At 34.2% G+C, this 22263-nt stretch overlaps 1 long non-coding RNA gene across 1 annotated transcript in view; it reads right to left on the reverse strand.

Moving 5' to 3' along the window:
* The window catches only part of LOC116665710, a 166380-nt gene that overhangs the window by 14833 nt on the left and 129284 nt on the right, over positions 1-22263 (reverse strand). Inside the window, exon 4 of the long non-coding RNA XR_004322359.1 lies at positions 9033-9082. This is a non-coding gene — a long non-coding RNA (uncharacterized LOC116665710). The remainder of the gene's footprint in view (positions 1-9032; positions 9083-22263) is intronic.

Consider the following 22263-nt stretch of genomic DNA (forward strand, 5'->3'; position numbering starts at 1 on the left):
AAAAATATATAATACTTAGCTACAAACCCAGAAAAGGATGTTCCAAACCTCTACAAAGAAAACTACAAAACATTGCTGAGAGAAATTAAAGAATGCCTAAATAAATGGATAAAACTATATTCATGGATTTGAAGCCTTGATTTTGAAGCCTTGATTATGTTAAGATGTCAATTCTCCCTTAATTGAGATATGCATCAATGCACTCTTAATCAACATCCAAAGAAATGTTTTTTGGTACAAAACTGACAAGTTCATTGTGAAATTCATCATGAAATGCAAAGAAGCTAGAAGAACAAAAATGACTTGATAAAGAAGAACAAGTTTGGATAATTAACACTACCTGGGCTAATACTTATTATAAAGCTAGTAGCAAAAAAATGGGCATTATTGGCATCAATATAGACAAATAGATGAATGAAATAGAATAGATAATGTAGAGTTAGATTCATATATATAAAGACTACTTGTTTTGACAATGGTTGAGAGGCAATTCAATGCAGAAAGGATAGTTTTCTTCAACAAATGTTGCAAAATAATTGGATATCCATATGCAAAAAGTACTTTAATCTATACCTTGCACTATATAAAAATTAGCACACAATGGATTATAGACCAAAGGGTAAAGCCCAAAATTATAAAACTTCTGGAAATAAATGTAGTAGAAAGCATTTGTGACCTCAGGTTAAGTAATACTGACTAGATATCCAAAACTATGTTTCATAAATAAGTTGAATTTCTTCAAAATTAAAATCTGTTCTTCAAAGGACATAGTTTAGAGAATGTAAAAATGAGCAATGAATGGAGAAAATATTAGCATATTACTTATGTGGTAAAGAACTTATATCCTGGATTTACTAAGAACTCTGAAAATTCAATAGTAAAAGGTAAAACAATAAAAATAAAATACAGGCAAAAGATTTGAATAGGCACTTGACCAAAAAAGATACAGCTATGGCAATTAAGTTCTTGAAAAGAAGTTTGTGATTAACCAATAAAGAAATGAAATTAAAACCACAATGAGATAACGTTATAATGGGTGAAATTAAAAAGATTGACCATACTAAATGCTGGAAATAAACTGGAAAAACTGGAAATTACGTAAACTGCTTGTAGGGATGAAAAATGATATAACTACTTTGAGAGTTTGATAGTTTTTCATGAAAAATGAAAACCATATATTCATACAAAGAATTATATATAAATTCCCATAACAGCTTTATTTGTAATATCCGACACTATAAATAACTGAAATGTCTATTGACAAGTGAAAGGATTAGCAAAGTATATTGGAATACTTCTCAGCAATGAAAAAGAATGAACAATTGATACACACAATGAAATAGATGACTCTTAAAATCATTATGCTGAGTGGTAGAATTAAGACAAGAAAGAATAAATACTGTGTGATTCCAGTTATATAATATTCTAAACATGAAAACTAATTGATAGAGACAGAAAACATCAGTGTTGCCTGGAGATGGGAGAAGGACAGGGAAGCTGGATGGGAATGATGACAAGAACCCTTTGGGGGTTAGTGATATATTCACTATCTTGATTGTGGTGATGTTTCACACTGTGTACGCATATGTGAAAACTAATTAAATTGCATACTTTAAATACGTGTGATATGTTGTTTAAAAGGGGGAACCTAGAGAACAAAGTACTCACATGGAGTTAGAGGTTGAACTGGTAAAGTCCTATTTCCTTTTTCCTACTAGTACATTTCCTTTATTCTTTTTTTTTACCCTCCCCTCATTTCCTTTATTCTTAAAAGTATCTGAAGATGGCATAGATTATTAGGCCAATTGTATGTTCAATCAATAATACCTTAAAGTTCTGTCCTACTTCCTCCAAAATCAAAGAAGCACAACTGCAGTTGTTACTCATTTGTTGCCCTTGAAAGGCTTGGAGTCCAGATGCTGAAGGGGCTTCCATAGCCAGAGTTACAACATTGCTCATTGTGGACCCCTAATAACCAGAGATGTGGGATGATAACTCAGAAAATACTTTGTTTATAGTAATTCTCACTTCACTTAGTATTTTCTCAAGCTTCACCCTGCCTTAGCATCACCCGGAAGCTTGTTAAATACAGATTGCTGGGCCTCATTCCCAGTTTACAACTGAGTAGTCTGATCTGGGGCCAGAACGTACGCATCTCTAACCAAGTTTACAGGTAATGCTGTAATCAACAGTAATGCTGATGCTGTTGTGTGAGGAACCACACTTTGAGAACCACAAAGATAAATGCCCAAGTTGAAAGAAAAAGAAGTCATTCATGCAGTTGAATTTAATTTTTCAGCTAGGTTTGGATTTAAATATGTCCAGGTAGCAGAGAGCAAGCTAGTGTCTGAGCAGCCCAGTGGGAGCACTCCTGCCAGATGTACATCTCCCCCTTCCTAGTTCCTGGATCTATTCAGTTAGAAGTAGGCTAGGAGTCACAACTCCATTTACTTTTCAAATTTAAAGTGTTTAATGACACCCAAGATGAGGCTTTTTGACACTTGAATTCCTTACAGAATCAATGCAGATCACTATTTATTTACCAGCTCAGTAAGGTATTTTTTAAAGTGCCTATTCTGTGTCATTCTCTGTAGTAGGCACTGGGGATTCAATGGTGAGCAAGTCAGGCATAGTCTTTACCTGTTGGAGTTTTCTGTCTATTGGGAAAATTGTCATTATACAAATAATAATTTAAATAATAAAGCACAATTGTGACAGGTGTACAGAAGGAGAGCTATAAATATTGTTGATAATCAGCACAAGTATAGTGTTCACATTTTTTAAGAAACTTCATGTAATTTGTCACTTGATTGGATCTATATGTGCCTTCAATTCCATGACGCTTTCTGATATAATTTGCACAAGACAATTCTAATAGACAATTCTAATGAGTATGATGCTGTTTTGCATTTAAGCTTTCACTGCTTCTGGTTTTACCTCTGAATTTGTCTCTTCTTTCTCTTGTAATTTCTACCTTTTGTTGCTTTTCTATAATTAGAAATCATGGTGTTAGTTTCTTCAATGTTTATCTTTTGTCTGATTTTGTCTCAACCAAAACAGACCTCTTGCTTATTGTACCTTTGGAAAAGGGTCAGATTCTCTGAACTTTGTTAAATTATCACTTGCTTTGCAAGACAAGTTTCTCATAGGCGACCTTGATGTGGATGTTCAATAAAATACATTTCCTCTGCTTCCCAAGTATTCTTTCCTTTATTCTTTCACAAACATTAAGCTTGTGCAATTCATGAATGATAAATCTAAAAATTTTCTTGAAACCTGATATTTATGCAGACCACAATGTTTGCATAGGTTCCTGGCTTTTGTCTAAATGCCATTTCCAGAGAATAATATGTCTTCTCCTCTTATTATCTCACAACCTTTTAAACTTTCATGAAAAGTTCTCCTGCATTGCAATGTTCACACTGAAAGGAAGTTTTTTAATCACTTTGTGAGGGTTGCTGTGTACATAATTATGTGCAGAGAAAATCAAAGTTGCTCTGAGAGGTAGATGGTAAACGATTGACAAAGTTGTGCTTTCTCTCTTTCATTATGTCAAGGGACATACAGAATATTACAGCCTGAGAGCCGGGAAGGCCAAACTTTCAGAGCTCACAGCAAAGACAAACTGTCAGCTGGGATGTTCACAGTTAGGCTCCATCACCAGCTAAGTGACTCACCGGCTCACTCAGAATACATGAGATTCAAATTTGTGATGGAGCAAAACTTCAAATAACTCCGAATTGTGAGTGCCAGGGTTGCTTGGGAATTGTTCATTCTTTCTATTAGCATTCATAAAATATCTATTCTAAAAAAATCACAAGATCATGGCTAGTAATTTTCCAGCTCTAGATGAATACCAAGCTTTTACACTTCTTGTTCCTTAATTGTGTCAGGCTGTATAAAACCATGAGCCTCAAGATTCTATGACATTATTAACTACTTGCTCATTTCTCTGATAGCTATCATACCATCTTAGGTTCTCATCTCATTCATCCATTTAAGCATTTTTGAGATCTACTGTGATCTAAGCACTTTGCCTACACCTTGATTAGTAATACAGCCTTTACTCACTTAAAAAACTTACACTTAAGTTGGATAGGAAAAAAGCACAGAAACCATTACAAAAAAATGTGAAGAGTGCTATATAACAAGGATGCCCAGAAAAGAAAAGGACAAAGAACACATCTAGTTTTTCTGTTATTATGTCAGTAACTTTTCTCATGGATTTTCTTCTCATTCTGAACATGGTTGATGAAATAACGTCCTTAACATTGTCCGGAGCCAGTGAGTACGACCCAGCACCTGATGCTACAGTCCTGACTACAGCTTGTGCTATAAGCAGACCTGCCTCCTGCCTATTCTGGTTTAAGTTATTATGTTTCTGTCAGGGCATGCATGTGAAAATTAATTAGATGTGATAGGCTTGAAATAGAATTTAGTCATGGGGAAAAATGTCTGTTTTAGGTTAAAATTTCATATCAAATAAACAGTTGCTAGGTGACCACACAGTGTGATTCACATTATGCAAATAATGTAGCTTTAAAAAATAAGTTAGGATTTGTCTAATAATTCTAAATTGGGGGCTTCTAATACTATAGCACAAACTTAAATCAAAACACATTGATCATTAGTTTCTGATTTCAGTAGGGAGTTACTGATCCCTGAAGTCCTTGCTGAAGACACAGTGGGGTTTGATGCACTGAAATTTAAGGGAGATTTTTCTGCAGTTTTCATTGTCTTGCCTTGTCCTAAGAAGAAGAAATGAAAATTTATATTAAATGAAAGCCCAAAGAATTATTAGAATTGCATGGCTCCAAAGAGGGCAAGAGAGTAATATAGGTAATAGGAACATCTGTCAATTAAAACTTAACTTTCTCCTTTCCAACCAGACAGTGTGCACCAGCAGGTAGAGACTACCATATCTCTTTGGGCTGATAACACTTAATTCTCTGTTCTATACTTGGTAGGGATTCAATAAACATTTGGCAATGAATATAAAAATAATGAAGTTATTTCAATTTTAAATTTAGTTAAACTCTGGGAAGATTTCATAATAAAAGCAAATTTAATATTTTCCTCTGTTCTATTCTTTGTTTTTTAAGACATTTCATAAGTATGGCTTGCGTATTCAGAATGACACTATGCATTATTCTCAAAAGGCATGAATTTTTTTAATCTCTTGAATCATATTGATTTGGAATAAACATGTCCTTAAAAGTCTAATTTAATGTTCTCAGAAAATCTTGCCATTATGGAAGTCACTTTCACATGTGCCTATGAGAGTCAGAGGAGTGATTTGAATTTCTACTTGATTTCTTGCTTCTATTCAATTTCCTACCCAGGATGTCAAATTCATCTCTCACTTGTGACTTTCATAAGAAGATATGATAGCTTCATTGGCAGAAGAGAAAGGACTATATTTATAATTGTCAGTATTTTTATAGCAACAAGCTGTTGGATCAACAAAAGATAATGCAGATTGAGCCATTTGTATTTTTACAGCTATAATATAATTCTTCTTAGGACCAGTATGTAACTTTCTTTTTATGTTTATTTAGCTGTCTGCAACTTGGGGTCCTTTTGTTGTCTTTGAGTTGTCAGTTATTATAATACTGCTTTTTATTCTTTTCTGTGAAAGTTAAAAAAATTAAATGTCTAATGACTATAAAAGGAAATGACACTGTAAGAAAAGTATTGTTAAAATGAAGTGCTACATGTCAAGATTCTTAAAGCAGATTTACATTTGTTTCTAATTATACTCTACTAGCAAATTAAAAAATACAAAGAGAATCTAAAATTAGGATAAGTCTACAAATGAATCAAAATTGCTTTTAAAATGCTGTCGTTTTGTCAAATGATCAAAATATCTATTTTTCTTCTTAGGAAATGTCATCTGCTCTATACAGCCTTCCTGAGTGGTTGAAAACAAAACGGAATATTCTCTGTATTTTTTTTCACATCTCCCTCAGTCATATCTCTTCATTTTGTGTTTTATGATTTCTTGTATTCTCTCTTTTAACAATCAGTTTCTTATCCATCTAGGTGTATATCTGTGAGAATCCTTGAAGAATATAAAAACAGTATTATATTAGATTAAATATTGCTATTGCAGTAGGTAACCATCCTACTCTGCATCACCATTTTCATTAATGGTCCATAGGAGCAAAAATAAGACAAATATTCTTATTGATCAGAAATTACACTAACAATTGAATAGAAATATTCAAAGAAGAGCAAAGATGAAATAATACAATTTTTATTAATTTTTCCATTTCAGCACAAATTTGATTAAACTAATAAGCATGTTAAAGATAAAATCTGTTTTGTTTGATTATTTTCTATAGCTAATTAATAAATGCTGTGGAATTTAGAAAGAAGACAGTGAATGATAGATTAAAAATTGAGCTACATTCCTGACTTTTCAGGTAACCACGAACAACTCAACTCTTAGCTATCCTCAGGTGAATCATGAAGAAACAATAAGCCTCTAGAATTTTCTGAAGCTTAAAAGCAAACCCCCTCTAGCAGTTTTTAAAATGTTAAAAGACCATAAAATTGATATGCAAGGCTAAATATGCCTTACTTAGAGGCTAATGTAGCTGATGGCTTTAAGTTGAAGCCAAAGTTCATTTACCATTCTGAAAATCCTAGGGTCCTTCAGAATTATGCTATCTGGAACCAAAAGCCCAGATGACCACACATCTGTTTACAACATGGCTTACTGAATATTTCATGCCCACTGTTGAGACCTACTGTTCAGAAAAAGATTCCTTTCAAAATATGACTGCTCATTGGACAATTCACCTGGTCACCCAAGAGCTCTGATGGAAATGTACAATGAGATTAATGTTTTCATACCTGCTAAAACAATACTCATTCTGTGGCCCATAGATAAAGGAGTAATTCCAACTTTCAAGTCTTATTATTTAATAAATACATTTTTAAGGCTATGTCCATAGATAGTGATTCCTCTGATGGATCTGGGCAAAGTCAATTGAAAACTTTCTGGAAAGGATTCACCATTCTAAATGCCATGAAGAACATTCATGGTTCACGGACGAGGTCAAAATATCAACATGAACAGGAGTTTGGAAGGAGTTGGTTCCAATTCTCATGGATGACTTTGAGGGGTTCAAGACTTCAGTGAAGGGAGTAACTGCAGATGTGGTGGAAATAGCAAGAGAACTAGAATTAGAAGTGGTGTCTGAAGATATGACCACATTGTTCTAATCTCAAAATCAAACTCTAAGGGATGAGGAGTATAAGAATCCTTCTTATGGATGAACAAAGAAAATGATTTATTGATATAGAATCTACTCCGGTGAAGATGCTGTGAAGAGTGTAGAAATGACAACAAAGGATTTAGAGTATTTCGTAAACTTAATTGATAAAGCAGCAGCAGGGTTAAAGAGGACTGATTCCAATTTTGAAAGAAGGTCAATGGGTAAAATGCTATCAAACAGCACTGCATGCTACAAAGAAAACTTTCATGAAAGGAAGAGTCAATCAACACAGCAAACTTTATTTCTGTTTTCTTTTAAGAAATTGCCACAGCCACCCCAAACTTCAGGAGCCACCACCCTGATCAGTCAGCAGCAATCGACATCAAGCTAAGGCCAACAAAATAATTGTGACTCATAGAGGGCTCAGGTGATGGTTAGCATTTTTTTTTTTTAGCAATAAAGTACTTTTTAATTAAGGTATATACATTGTTTTTTTAGACATACTGTATTGAACACTTAATAGACTACAGTGTAGTGTAAATGTAAATTTACAGGCACTGGGAAAACAAAAAATTCATGTAACTTGCTTTTTTTTGTGATAATTGCTTTATTGTGGTGGTCCAGAACCAAATCCTCAAGATCTCCAAGGTATGCTTATATAAATAATCTATTTTTAGACAGGCTAATTATATCAGTCCAAATAAAAAGAGAATTCCTTCATATTTGGACTTGTCCATTGGCAAATAAATGTAAGAAGCTGGCCAAAATGTAATTTAATTCCTTTGGGATTGCTATTTAAGGAAAACAAAACAAAAATGTTCAATTTAACAAATTCTCTTATATACTACCCTCCAAGCACTTAAAAAATATTATCCTGTAGGGATGAATTCATGTCTCTCTCCCCAACTTCTTCCCTGTTGATCAGAGTCAAAGCAACTAAGTAGCATATTTTTTTATAGAAATTTGACAGTGTTTCTAAAATGTTACATAAGAAAATGTTCACTAGTTTATTAAGAAAAACTTTAAATTGGCACAATGTAGTCCACATAAAAAGTCAGGACTAGAGGGAAAACCAAAGGTCAAAAAATTGGTTCCAAATATTTTCCATCTCTGATGGAATAGCTTGTATCACACAAATCGTCTATTTAGAATCTATTGTAAAATCTCAGTTTTTTTTTTTTTTAGCTTATTTAGGCATTACAGATCAATTGAGGCAGCAAGGATTGGAGATCCAAAAGAGAAGGGAAACACACTGAGAGAAGCTATGCTTGTTTAGCTTCTTTTCCACTGAAGAATTTGATATTATTTACCTTTTCATAGCATGGGTCACAGAGTTTAAGCAGAAAGTGTCTGGTCAGAATTTTTGCCATGCTCTTGGGATGAGGAGTTAAAACCATAATGACTACTAAGGTAGGCCAGACCCAAAGGACCATGATCTCAAGAAAATGGATTTGTAGAGAGGTGAGGCCAACATTCTTGTCTGTGAGGTGTTTGTCAACATGAAATTGCCAGAGTGTAAGAGACTGAGAAACTAAGAAGAAAGCAAGCAAAAAGGCTAAGAAAAACTTTTTAGCAGTCTCACAGCACTGGAGGAACACAAATTGGAAATCAGAGTCTGCTGAGGAGGAGAGGCAACGGTAACTCCACAAATTTTTAGGAATATGGGCAAACTGAAAATATTTCAGCTCTCACCAAGTTTGAAATCTGTTCTCAGAATGTATCTATCCCTGATTAAATCAAAAGAATCTGCCCCAGCTCTAACTACTGGCTAGAATGAATCAATGGACAATGTCATCCAGAGTTTCTTACCTTGCAGTCATACAAAGCTCAACATTCAATTAAACACAACAACACCAGGCCTGAAAGAGAACAGAACCAAACAATAAAAAAAAAAAAAAAGAAAGAGAGAGAGAGAGAAATAGGTGCTAGAAAGAGACCCACAGATAATCTAGTTATTGAAATAATAAAACAGACTTAAAATAACTGTAACTCATATGTTCAGTAAAATAGATGGCAAGATGTAGAATTTCAGAAAGTATGGAAATATATACAAAACAATTAACTAGAAGTCTTAGAACTGAAGGATACAACAGCTGAAATTCAGCACTCAGTGATTAAATTATCAGCAGATTAGATACAAGAAAAGAGAAGTGTAGGTCAGTATAAAATAACCAGACTGAAACACAAGGAGAAAAGAAGGATGGAAAATACAGAAAGGGATTAGGAGACATAAGGAATATCAGACAAGATGTACCATGTGTAGAAGAGAAACAGAAGAGAGGGAGAATGGGACTGAAGCAGTAGTTGAATAGACACTGACAAAACATTTTCTAAAGCTGAAGAAAGATACCAAGACATGGTTTTACAAAGCACTACTACTCCCTAAAATGACAAATACCAGAAATATCACATCTAGGCACATTGTAGTAAAATTGATGAAAAAATTAAAAGAATAAAAACCCCAAAAGTAGCTGGAGTAAAGAAAAAAAACACATTATTTGAGTTTTCAGATTAGCAGTAAAAAAACTCATTTTTTCATTTTCTTACATTCTTACAGTAATGTATTTTTCTCATTTAATTCATCCTATGATCCCTTAACCTAGGAAAGTGTGAAAAATGCAACATCAAATACATAGGTCACAGACATAGAAAACAAATTTATGGTTACCAAGGGGGAACGGGGCTGGGAAGGGATAAATTGGGAGCTCAAGATATACAGATACTTTATATAAAATGTATATAAAATAGATAAACAACAAGTTTCTTCTGTATAGCCCAGGGAACTATAGTCAAGATCTTGTAGTAACCTATAATGAAAAAGAATACGAAAAACAAATATATGTATGTATGTGTATGACTAAAACATTATGCTGTGCATCAGAAATTGATACAACATTGTAAGCTGACTACACTTCAATAAAAAATAAGAATTATATGTAAGAAAAAAATCAAATGCATAGGGCTCTGCAATTTGAATGACAGAGAATCACGTTTCTTATAAAATCAGCTGAGGGCATTTAATTCATTTCCCCTTTTCTAGTACAAATTATTTTCCCATTTACAATTTTCCTTGGAAACTAGGAGGTGATTCTTGTTTCTTGACTGACTGGAAATTTTAATATTTGGGACCAACCCTCCAACTTGATTTGTCATTTTCTCATGGGGTCTTCAGACTTTCTTGCAAATATATCCCCCACTGACCCACTCAATGTATAAACCATGATGTTTTCAAATTTAGTTCTCAGTGACTATAAAACTTGAATCCACGTTTTCAGGTCATAGCTCCATTATAAAACATTTATAAGAATGTAGGAAATAATTATTTTACATCTGGGAAGACAGAGCTATAATTATCTTTTTAAGTGGGAACATGATTAAAGAATAATATAGTGGCCCATCTTCTTGGTCTCTATTTAAACCCAATTTGAAAGAAAATAACAAAGAAAAATGTTCATGTCCTTTGGATTTATATTTTGCTCACTTTTTTTCCCATTGGGACAGACTATTATCTAAATAAGAAGGAATAAGATAACTACAGTGATCAATTTTAGGAACAGTGGAAGCGTAAACAAAAAGGCAACAGAGGAAATAATTTGGGAAATTATGCAGGAAAAATTATAAAAGAGCAGAAGAGGTAGAGAGGATAGTTATCCAAATAATATACAAAGTAAAGCTTTAGATTCAGGTGTTCAATTTAACAAATATTTTTAGCCTCTATTATGGGCCTCCCTGTATCTTAGGCTCTAAAGAAAATGGAAAAGACCTCTGCTTTCAAGGAATTTATATTCTAGTTTTTATATATTAGTTAAGATTAAGTTGTCTGCATTTATAAAAACACTTAAAAAGATTTAAAAAATCACATTTTCCCCTCTAACATAAAAAAAATAAAAAAACTCAATATAACCTAGTGCTGGTATGGTGATTCCAGAATCACTATGTTCTTTATCTATATTTTTTCTCTACTATCACATAGTATATAGCTTCCATCCTCAAAGCAATTCACTGTTCAAACAGCTGCTGGGGCACTAGCTTCCCCATCCATTACCAGACAGCAAGAAAGGGGAAGAGGAAAACAGCAAAAGGTAGCTATCACTCCGTTAAGGTATCTTTCCAGGAGTCTCTTCCCAAAACTTCCACTTTAACTCATTGGTCAGGACTTAGTCATATTGAAGCCTGTAGCTGAAAGGAAGATTGGGAAATAAGACATTCTTATCAGACATATCACTGCTCCAAATAACATTGGCTTGTTTGTTCCCAAAGCAGAAGGGAAGAATGGATAGCATGCAGGGATCCAGTTGGCTCTGCCACGGATAGAAACATGTGAATGTGGTTATTTTAACAAAATATTACTCAGTATCATATGCCAGCAAAATTATAATTAGCCCAGTGTGATCTCTTTATTATTTTATAATTATTTGCTTCTTATGGTCTTCAAACCATGGATATATTTGTAATGATGAGAAAAAAATAAAGACTCAGGTTGGCTGAGAAAATCTGTCTTCTCCTAGCTGGCCCTTTCTGTCATTTTCATTTAAACCAGTTTTATTTTGTTCCATTTCCTAAGAAGAGTATACTTACTTGTATAGAACAGGGAAAATTATTTAAACCCCGAATTTCACTCATTTGCAGAACTACTTGCAGATGTTGCCTTTGAACATTCAAGAGACTAATGAGAGCTGGACAGCAATCTCATGGGATTATTCACAAATAAAATAATAAATTTATGTCCCTAATAGCCTAAGATCCAGAGAGTTGGCATGAGACACTGCCAACTCAATCTTTTCAGTTATTCATATTAAGGACATACGCAAATAAGCTCCAAAAGCACCTTAAAGATTCAATTCTATTACAATTCTTTCCTGTGTCTAATTGCTGGTCGCAGAAGAACTGAGATTCTATCACATCCTAGTTTTATAAAGCTAAACTCTGTTAGAGTATTAATAAGGAGTATATTGATTGCTTTCCAGCTCCTAATTCCCTCCCTCACACTATTAGAAAATAAATGAATCGTTAACTCCTTCTCTAAATTAGTCATTCAGTTCCCTGAGTACACGAGTTTTAGAATTTGCAACATGCTTTCCCATGTTATAAATCACTTTATTTTCACAACCATCTTATAAAATAAACAGTTTGCAGTTATTATTCCTCTTTTATAGGTATTTGAGGCTCTTAGGGGTAAAGTAAATTGCTCCAGTCACTTGGCCTATAAATAACAAAATTTGGACTATGATTTAAAAAAAATTTTTACTGTAATCATTGTCATCATTGCTCCTTTTATCTACCCATAAAGGATGAAGTCTTTTTCAGTAAACTATTTTCCTCTGTTGCTGTTAGCAATATGATGGGAAAAGAAAATTCTTCTGTGCTGCTTCTGATTTCCCCTCTTTAAATCACATTCATGCACTCTCACATTGCTCCCTTTTCTTCCCCTCCAGATCAATTTGTTTTATAGCTTCTCTTAATTAATGCTCCATCTTCACCAACATTGGTATAAAGGACAGGAATGAAATATCAAAACCTGCTTTATAATTGTAGATTCACTCTTGCTGTGAGGTTCAATGAAAGGAATAAAATTTCAATTAAGCAATTACCTAAGAGTGCCACTGAAAGCCTCAGGAGATCAACGGTTCCTTTCCATGGCTTTTGCAGCTCTCATTGACCATATGTTGAATTTCCATTTTTCATGGCTTCCTCTTAGGTGGAAATCTCCACATATTGACATGTGTGTAATGGAAGGGCACCACGTGAAGCCCAGTTTTGTATTTATCCAAGCCCACTGGCTTCAAGGTCTGTGACAAGAGTACAATAGGTACCAGCAAGACGCCCCACATTTTCGATGCCCTGTCAAAGCCTGGCTGTTCCTGGTCCTGTGATGATATGGAAATAGCTCCTTTCTCATTGTACAGGCCAAGCTCACATGCGGATTAGCCCTTTGAACACCAAGTCCATTTCTTTGCTTTCATTGTTAATACTTGTAAACCAGACCCTGCCTAGATAGCAGACACTACTCTTTCCAACTGAGTTGACTGAGTTAGGAGAGCCTAAGAGAGAAGAGACATCAAAGCTCGTCAGAGTCAGGTCCCTTCCATGATATCAATTAAGCCAAATTTGATTATCTTCCTGTCTTTTAACTCACAGACCAGTTTCCAGAAAGTTGTGAGCACAAACTATCACTCTATGGACACTCAAAGCACTTGGAATCAATCACCACATGTCCATCCACTGAAATTAATTTGGAGCAACAATATGATCTACGGATATTTCTTAACTCAGGTTTTTTCTTTTTAGTGCCTTTGCCGCACAATTATAAAGGATAAATTTTTAAAAAATTAACACTTCTAAAGGTAAACATAATGCTATAATACTAATGTAATATACTAATAATAATACATTATATTTGCATTGTGATTTAAATGTGTTTACATATTGTAACTATGCTTTATGTATGAATTTTCTATGTATCCTATGATATTTGAGTAAAGATACAGAAAGTTTTGTCAAAAAGCTGTAGTTTTTTCATATACTTTTTTCTTTCTTTGCATTGCTGAATTTTACGTTTGAAAAACAAAAACATGGAAGCAGCACTGATCTTTTGTATTATTCTTTTATAAGAGGAGACCCAGGATTCTGGAGCAGGTGTACTCAGGAGAAATTTATGTTTAAACATTAATATAAGTGGAAATATATTGCAGAACTTAAAAAAAGTTATAAAGAGGATTGCCAAAAGGCCTTGATTTTAAAGAAACTTGAAAAATAAAAAGAAATATTAATTGAATCTTCTCCAATCCCTGCCTGAGTACCTGATCCTGGAGAAGTAAACACAGACCACATTCTTCTTTGCAAACGGAATTTTGATGGCTCCCTGTTACACCAAGCCCACAATCATCACTGCTGGACTCCAAGCCCTAATAGTCTGACCCACACCTTGCTTAACTTCTTCATTTCTGCTCTCTCACCTGAAGCTCCAATCACAACATTCTACTGAAATTTCTTGAATAGTTTTAAGCATCTGTACCATTTTTCATAAATTCTCTCCATCTGTCTACAGTGATCTTCCCCTTTTGTGGGTTTAATTGCATTCTCCAGAAAAAAAGATATTTTTAAGTTGTAACCCCCAGTATCTCAGAATGTGACCATATTTTGAAATAAGGTCAATGCACATATACTTAATTAAGATGAGGTCATACTGGAGTAGAGTGGGCCACTAATCCAATATGACTGGTGTGCTTACTTACAAGAAGACTGCCATATGAAGACACAAACACACAGGGAGAATGCCATGTGAAGGCTGAAGTGATGTATCTGCAAGGGCCGTTGGCCATCACCAGAAGCTAGGAGATCGGCATGGACCCAATGTGTGGTATTTTGTTACAGGAGCCCTAGGAAATTCATACGCTATCTCAAACTGTTAACATCTACCTGTTCTCTGGATGGAGCACAGTTTAAGTGTAATCACTATTTTCCTTGACTCCTCCCTAAAGGAATATAATTATCAACATGTTATTTTATTTTCCTGAAAACAGTATTTAATATGAAGAGCCTGATGGTTTCAGGAAATTAAAAAGTGAAAATATAAATTTATAATCTTATTTTTACCCTTGGGAATATAATAGGTTAGTGAATTAAAGACACAGAATTCTGTGTTCAATCCATTTTGAACTTCTTTCTCTTCATTCTAAATCTTTGTACATACTAGACCCTCTAATGGAATTTTTTTATTCTTCTGCCCTGATGACATCTACTCTGAAAAACCATTTTTAAATTCCAAGGACAGGCTAGAAGCCTGGTCTATACGATCAAATAACAGGCTTAGTAAAGCTAAGTTTATCCTACCAGTAAGTTCCATTGGGACCCTTGGGCTATAGTGGGAATGTATGAACTGAGAAGTGGCCATTGAATGGGCTAACATATTTAAGAATAATGCTTTAAGAATTTAAGTGTGGTTGCTTTGGCCAAGAAGCAGAATTTTACTAAAATTCAACTTTGCCTTTATTTTATTTAAAAATCTAGCAACAGACAAAATGGCATTGGCACATATATTTAGATTTGGACCTGGACCACCATGAAGGTACAATTGGTGATGTTCCTTATATATACAAGTGCATAAATATTTCATTCCAATGACTAACGGTCTGTACAACATTCCTATTGTTTATTCTGTAACACTGAAGTTTTTCCTATTGCCTTATTGGCTAAAGGATGGCAAGATAATGCTAATGGTGCTAAAGACAATAATGTCATGAGCTTGTAAAGAACATCACAAAGCACTCTTGAGCCTATTCAATTTACCCTGCATAATTCAGACTTTCTCTATTTTGCCAAAAAGTGCTTTTCATGCATTTTAATCTCAGCATATCATTAGACTAGAGTACAATGCACCAGGATTAGCATGCTCATAAGGAAATCTTACACGTAACTTTCTGTAGTGAAAGCTTATTTGTCTTAGCCAACTTAAACAAGTTTCCTGAAGTCTGTGTCATGTGTTAGTAGGAAGTAAACAAAGCACTTGCAATAAAGGCTAAAGAAATGCTGATGTTACCATGTATCACCTTGGCTGATATTTTGGAGATGTAAAAAAGATTTTTAAAAGATTTCCGAACCACTTGTTTTGGCCAATATATAGGACGGTCTCATCTTTAGCATTCTCTAAAGTCAAGTAATTATAATTCACATTTTCCATCCTGTAATTAGTAGAGCAACTATCCAACTACATTAGGGTTTCATGGGTTCCTTTTCCTACCTAATGAATTCAAAGACATCAAAATTCAGTGGGGAAAAAAAAAAAACAGCAAAGAAGTCAAGGAAAAATTTCCAGTAATTCATCAGAGTCATTTACAATGCAATTATACACAGATACAGTCATTAAAAAATGAAACTGAAAAATGTTCAACTCCTGGTAAATTTGTAGAGAAATATGTCAAATACTCCATGAGTGTAAGCCTTACAATACAAGTTCTTAAATCATCTTTGTTTAGACAAACTTATTCTGTAGCAGCTCATGTTTTCTCCAAGGGAAGACATTAAAAACTATTTAAGGAACAACTTGGGATAACAATGTTTAACAGTGTTAATGCTACTCAGCTTGTAAGTTCTAACTGATAAAAAAACAGAACAAGCAAAAATTGATCCATAATTTTTCTAACATCAAATCATGATGAAGGCAGTTATTGACACACATTTTCATACTGTCTTAATTTTTCTATTTACAAAAGTAAGAAAAAGTTAAAATTCAAACGTTACGGAAATTAATAAAATAAAGTCCTCCATAATCCCACCCCTTTAGTTACTGGCTATACAGTCCTTCAGCTTTTTTACTGTACATATGCTAATACTGCTACTGACCTATTTTTACAGAAAAATGTCACACAATGCATACTACTCTGAAATTTGACTTTTTTTTTTCATTTAGCAATATATTTTGAACCTTTTTTCATGATGGTAATTTAGCTGTATCTCTATTTTTAATGGCTTCATGTTACTCCATTAAAATGCGCCCATCAGAGATTTTTCCCTATTGCTGGAAATTTCAACTCTTAGCTCTCAAAACAAAGCAGAAGTGAATATTTTTATAGATATGTATTATTATACTTTGGCACTTATTTCTGTAGGATAAATATCTAGAAATGAAAAATGCTATGTCAAGGATATGATCATTTTAGAGTTAATAAATATTTCTAAAATATTCTCGACTTAGTATCACACTGAATATAACCAAAGTATTAGATACCTCCTTTCTCTGTTCCTTAGGAGTTTTTACTTTAATTGTATAAATTGATGTGGAACTGGATAATATTAAGCCTTCCTATGGAAAGACATGATATTTCTCACCATTTATTCAGGTTGTCTTTTACGTTTTTAGGGCAAGTTTTATGTATATAAATATAGTACATAAATTTGCATAATCCTATATAATTCATACTCAGAGACTATTGTCATTAATTGCTAAGCTCTCATGTTTTGATTTATATTTTATGCTGAAAGCTTTATCTGTATAATATTTTGCTTATCAAATGAATTATTTTTGAATATTAATATATTAATATTTATGTAGGCAACCTAGAAATCTTCCACAATTTGTGTTCTAAGCGCAAAATATAATGTTTGACTCATATTAGGTGTTTAATAAATTCTTATTGAATAGATTAATGAAAATTATTTACCTTTATTTATGAATAGAACAAAGAGACACTAAGTGTCTTAAGGGGTGAAGTCAAGTTTCTCATTGGTCTATCACAGTTGCTGTTCTATCACACTGCATTTATTTATGTGAAATACATCTCAAGGAAATTATGCCATAGATTTTAGTTTTTGGTAGTGGACAGAGAGACATCTAGCCCATTGAAGGGCTATGCCTTTGGCTGCTACCTCTTTTCTTTCTAATTCCCCTCTCACTCCAAATGTATTCAGGTATTCTGCCTGAATATTCTGCCACTACTAAACAAGCTGAAAATGTAAGTTGTGCAAAGATTTGTTTAAAAAGCTAAACATTTCAGTGAAAGACTTTCCTGAAATAAGAAACTAACTACAATTTTTGTGAACCACCAATCAAGATCTGAAAATATTCATGCTGCAATTTGAAAGTGAAGCAGGAGGAAAATCAGACTCACTCTGCCACTGCATAAATCACCCACACGGGAATGCGGGAAGCACTCAGAGAACGGAAAATGGGGAATTCGTGACTCTTCCTGACTAGCAGTTCAGTCTAGAGTGAACAGCCGTCATGATTTCCCAATAACAGCCTCTCACGAACTCAAGATAAATTTCAATTCAAAAATAATGCTTTTATTGTGTTCAGAATGGTTTGTTTTGTGTAAGACACAGTATTAAACTGATAAAATTTGTCACTGAGAACAACATTTTATGCAGATAGGTCTTGGTTAGTAGGATCTTTCTATTGGAATTGGACATGGAACTATAATGTAGAACTCATAACTGATTCTAAGGGGTGGAAGAAAGTATTGAGCTAAGTCCTCTGGCAGGAAAATAAACCTGCTAACTGAAGAAAACAAATACACAGGTGCTCCTAGATGTATCTCAACCCCTTAACCTTTTCTTTCCTGTCATGTATGTTAGAGTATGGAAGAAGGTGGAAAGGTAAACTAAGAATCAGTTAGTTTAGACATAATCTGTGATAATCAGTGGGCTCCCTAGGATTGAGATAGAAGCTGCTGCAAGATATGCAATCTGGGAAGACAATGTTCTGCTACAGCAGTTCTCAACTGAGAGTTGCTCCTCCCCTGGGTTCCTAAATATCCTACAATGCATAGGACAGCCCCCTACAACAGATAATTATCCAGCCCCAAAGTATTATGAAACTCTGTGCTGGATGACTGGACAAATTACCAGGTGCATCTTTGTAATCTCACTTGTTATTTAGGATGAGACAGATTTGTGGAGCAAATGAAAGCACACATTTTGCTTGTATTGTTTGATTTCTGAGGGGGAGGTAATTAGGTTTCTTCATTGATTTCCACTTGGAGGAGGTACTGGGGATTGAACCTGGGACCTCTTGGGTGCTGAGCATGCGCTCTACCACTTGAGCTATGACATTCCCCCATGACTTATTAAGGATAAGAAGTTTAAGAAGATAAAAATGATTTGAGATAAATATTAAATTGCACTTAAAATTATGCCTTTAAATTGCTTTAAATAACATTTGCAACAAATGGTAGATTCATGTTGACTAATGTTGTTTAAGTAACTAAATATGTTTTTATGAATGTAGGGTAATTCAGCTTTATTAATTTGCAGAGTTTTGAGTAGAATTTAGCATCTGGGTCTCACATACATTAAGTGTGTCTTCATTCAGACCTTGTGGATAATGTGCTACTGGACAATTCATGGCAAATTTCCAGAATGGCAGTTTTTGCAATCCAGAATAGATACATAAATTCCTTTGGAAACTTACACTAAACAGACTGGGTCCTGACGTCTCAATTTCCCAGAAACATTCTGTAGAACACGATATCAGCTGATTCTTTATTAGATGTTATGGCTCCAGCTTTGGCATTGTAGGTGAAAGAAAAATGGCTCCCCTGAACCGGCTACTTGGATCAGAAATGGGGGCATGTGCCAGAGACATAGTATGATCAAAACATCAAGGTGAAAGTTTACATGACAGACTCAGTGGTGGTAGCCTTCTGTTTCTGTCTTGATGAAAAGTCTGTGATTTTTATTTTATTCCAGAAAACACTGAACTGCGATTTAGATTTCATAATTTAATGAGATGATTTCCTTATACTTCTGGTGAACTATTTTATTTCTTTCTCTTACTTTTTTTCCTTTTTCATCTTTTTATTCTCATGCTATTGTGTGGGCTGAGCAGAAAGGACAGGTGGGCAACTATTTCTGAAAAGCTTGGCAAGAACTCTGCCCAATAGATGCCCTTCATGGAAGCAGTGGGGGCAAGGAGCTCAAATTCTCTTTTTGTAAGAAGGAAAAACTCTCAGTAAAGGAAAAGGTCTGTTTCTTAGGCTTAGGGTATTATCTTTTGCCATGATAAGCTATTTCTAAAGTCATTTATGAATCCCAGGAATACTGAGAGTTGTCAATCTGCAACCAATCAAACAAATCCCATGCTACCTTACGTTGCTGTGTGTTCTTTCAATGACGCATAATCATTAAGGGTGTATAACTCCTTCTTGTAACTCCAAAACACTTCCTTTTCTATGAGTTAAATCTGTGGGACTGAATTTGAGAACTAGAACCAACACAAGTCCTTTACTTATGTTAAATAATACTGGGACTAAACATATTTTTCTGTATGGATCTTAAAAATTCTGTGATTGAGCATACTTATTTAGTCATATTTAAACAATATTAAGAAGCCAAAAATTTTTAGCTACTGCTTCAGGAAAAATTTACGCTTGATAGATAATAGTGTGAAACAACTAAGATAGTTTACTAATCTGACTCAGAGCTGGCTCATCAAGACCTACTTAAAAAATCTTCTTTCACCCTCACTTTGCTGTGCTCACCAATCATCAACTTTGCCTGATTACAGCTGTTTTCTTACCCTTTAAGATGCAAATTACAGTGATACAATGGAGGCCCTAAAACCCTGTATTTCTCTTTATTATTTGTTTTGAAAATAACTTTTTTAAAATTGAAGTATAGTTGATTTACAATGTTGTGTTAGTTTCAGGTGCATAGCAAAGTGATTCAGTTATATATATATATATATATATATATTCCTTTTCAGATTCTTTTCTATTACAGGTTATTACAAGATAGTGAACAGGACACAGCTCCCTGTGCTACAGAGTAGGTCCTTTTTGTTTATCTATTTTATATTAAAAAATAAGGCCTTTGGACCTAGATACTATTATACTAAGTAAAGTAAGTTAGACAGAGAAAGACAAATATCATATGATATCACTTACATGTGGAATCTAAAAAAAAGAATAAAGAATGAACTTATTTACAAAACAGAAATAGACTCAAAGATATAGGAAACAAGCTTATGGTTACCAAAGGGGAACGGTGGGGAGAAAGGGATAAATTAGAAGTTTGGGATTAGCAAATATACACTACTACATTTATTTCTCTTGATGTTCGCCTCTCAGATACCTCTAAGACTCTGTCAAGGTAAAGTTTTCCCTTAATAGAATAGGTATAATGAATTTAATTTTAGTTGACCACCATGCTTTTCTGTTGGTCTTTGGAAGGTGAGTAATAATAGCAAAGTTAAGATATTACAACAAGGGTCAAGAAGACAGAGGCCTCTGAACAATAAATAGATCACATAAGTTTCTGGGTCTCCTCAAAAAATGATTTCTAAGGAGAGAAGAAAAGTAAATAGGCAATTATCCCCTGTGATCCCGCAAAGGTGGTTTAGGTGTCTATAAAAACTGTTCTAAAGCTCCAAGAAAGAAGAGAAACTTCTAAATGCTCTCTTGGAGACTGCATTTTATGGATACAAAACCAATATCTAACTGTACATTGAACACGAAGAACTCTTAGTATGTAATTAAAAAAGCAAATGTACTTTTGACTCTCATCATTCTTTTAAACCTGCTTAAAGTGAGCACTGTCCTTTCTATGCTTCTGGAAGAAAAAGTAGAACTAGATGCCATTACTTTCTGACCGTTCCTTTAAATTGCAGATCTTTTAAACATCCAGTCTGGTGTAATTATCAACATTTTGAAGTCAATTTAAGTTAAATCTTATTCTTTCCCTTCCAGCTGGGGCTTTCTTTGGGCTGACTATTTAAAGGAGAAGGCAGGTGTTTAGTTCTTTTTCTTTCTTTCTCATTAACTTCTTGTTCCACTTAAAATCTCTTAATCCAACACCATCAGAGTCAAAGTAGGTAGGGTGGAATCGAGAGAAGACTTAAGTGTGAGAGAAGAGGTAAGGCTAGTAGGAAAGCTCATATTTGACTTTTTCTACCTATCTGAGATATCTCCATGTGATTTCTAGAAATTACAGATATTTAAAGGTTTTTTTTTTTTTTTTTTCACTTATTGGGCACTTTGGGGGCGTTTCTTAAGAATTCTCTGTTGAGTACCTTTTTCTACAACTCCTGTACCATGGATAGAGCCTTTGCTTTGTCAGGTCTATCTCCACTCATAGAGGATCTTCTTCTGGGATGAATACCCTGTATCCTTGCCAGCTGATACTTCTCGCCCTAAAGAGGCAAGCCTTCTTGGATGGGGCATACTTAAAATAATCCCAGGATGACACTTCTACTTGGGACATATATGGTCACCATGATTAATCCACATTTGACTCACTTTTGGAGAGAAAGAAGTAACTTCCCAGTTTCAGCCTTCATTCAAGGATCACTTGAGCTTTTTCAGGGACGAGTTACAAATTTGGAGGAAACACAACTAAAGCTTTTTAAGTAGCTTCTTTAAAATTCCTTTCACCACAAGAACCAGACACTGCCCAAGTCTTTCCTGCTCTGGGACTGAGATTCCCAACACATTGCTAATGCTCTCAAAAAATTATTTTTTTAACAGAACTTTCTCTCTGATATCAACTCTCAATCATTTATATTCCTCAAGGAGACACAGGGCTTTAAGAGTTGTGTTGCCAGCTT

This window comes from Camelus ferus, chromosome 1 (genome assembly GCF_009834535.1).
Source record: "Camelus ferus isolate YT-003-E chromosome 1, BCGSAC_Cfer_1.0, whole genome shotgun sequence".
Taxonomy (NCBI): Eukaryota; Metazoa; Chordata; class Mammalia; order Artiodactyla; family Camelidae; genus Camelus; species Camelus ferus.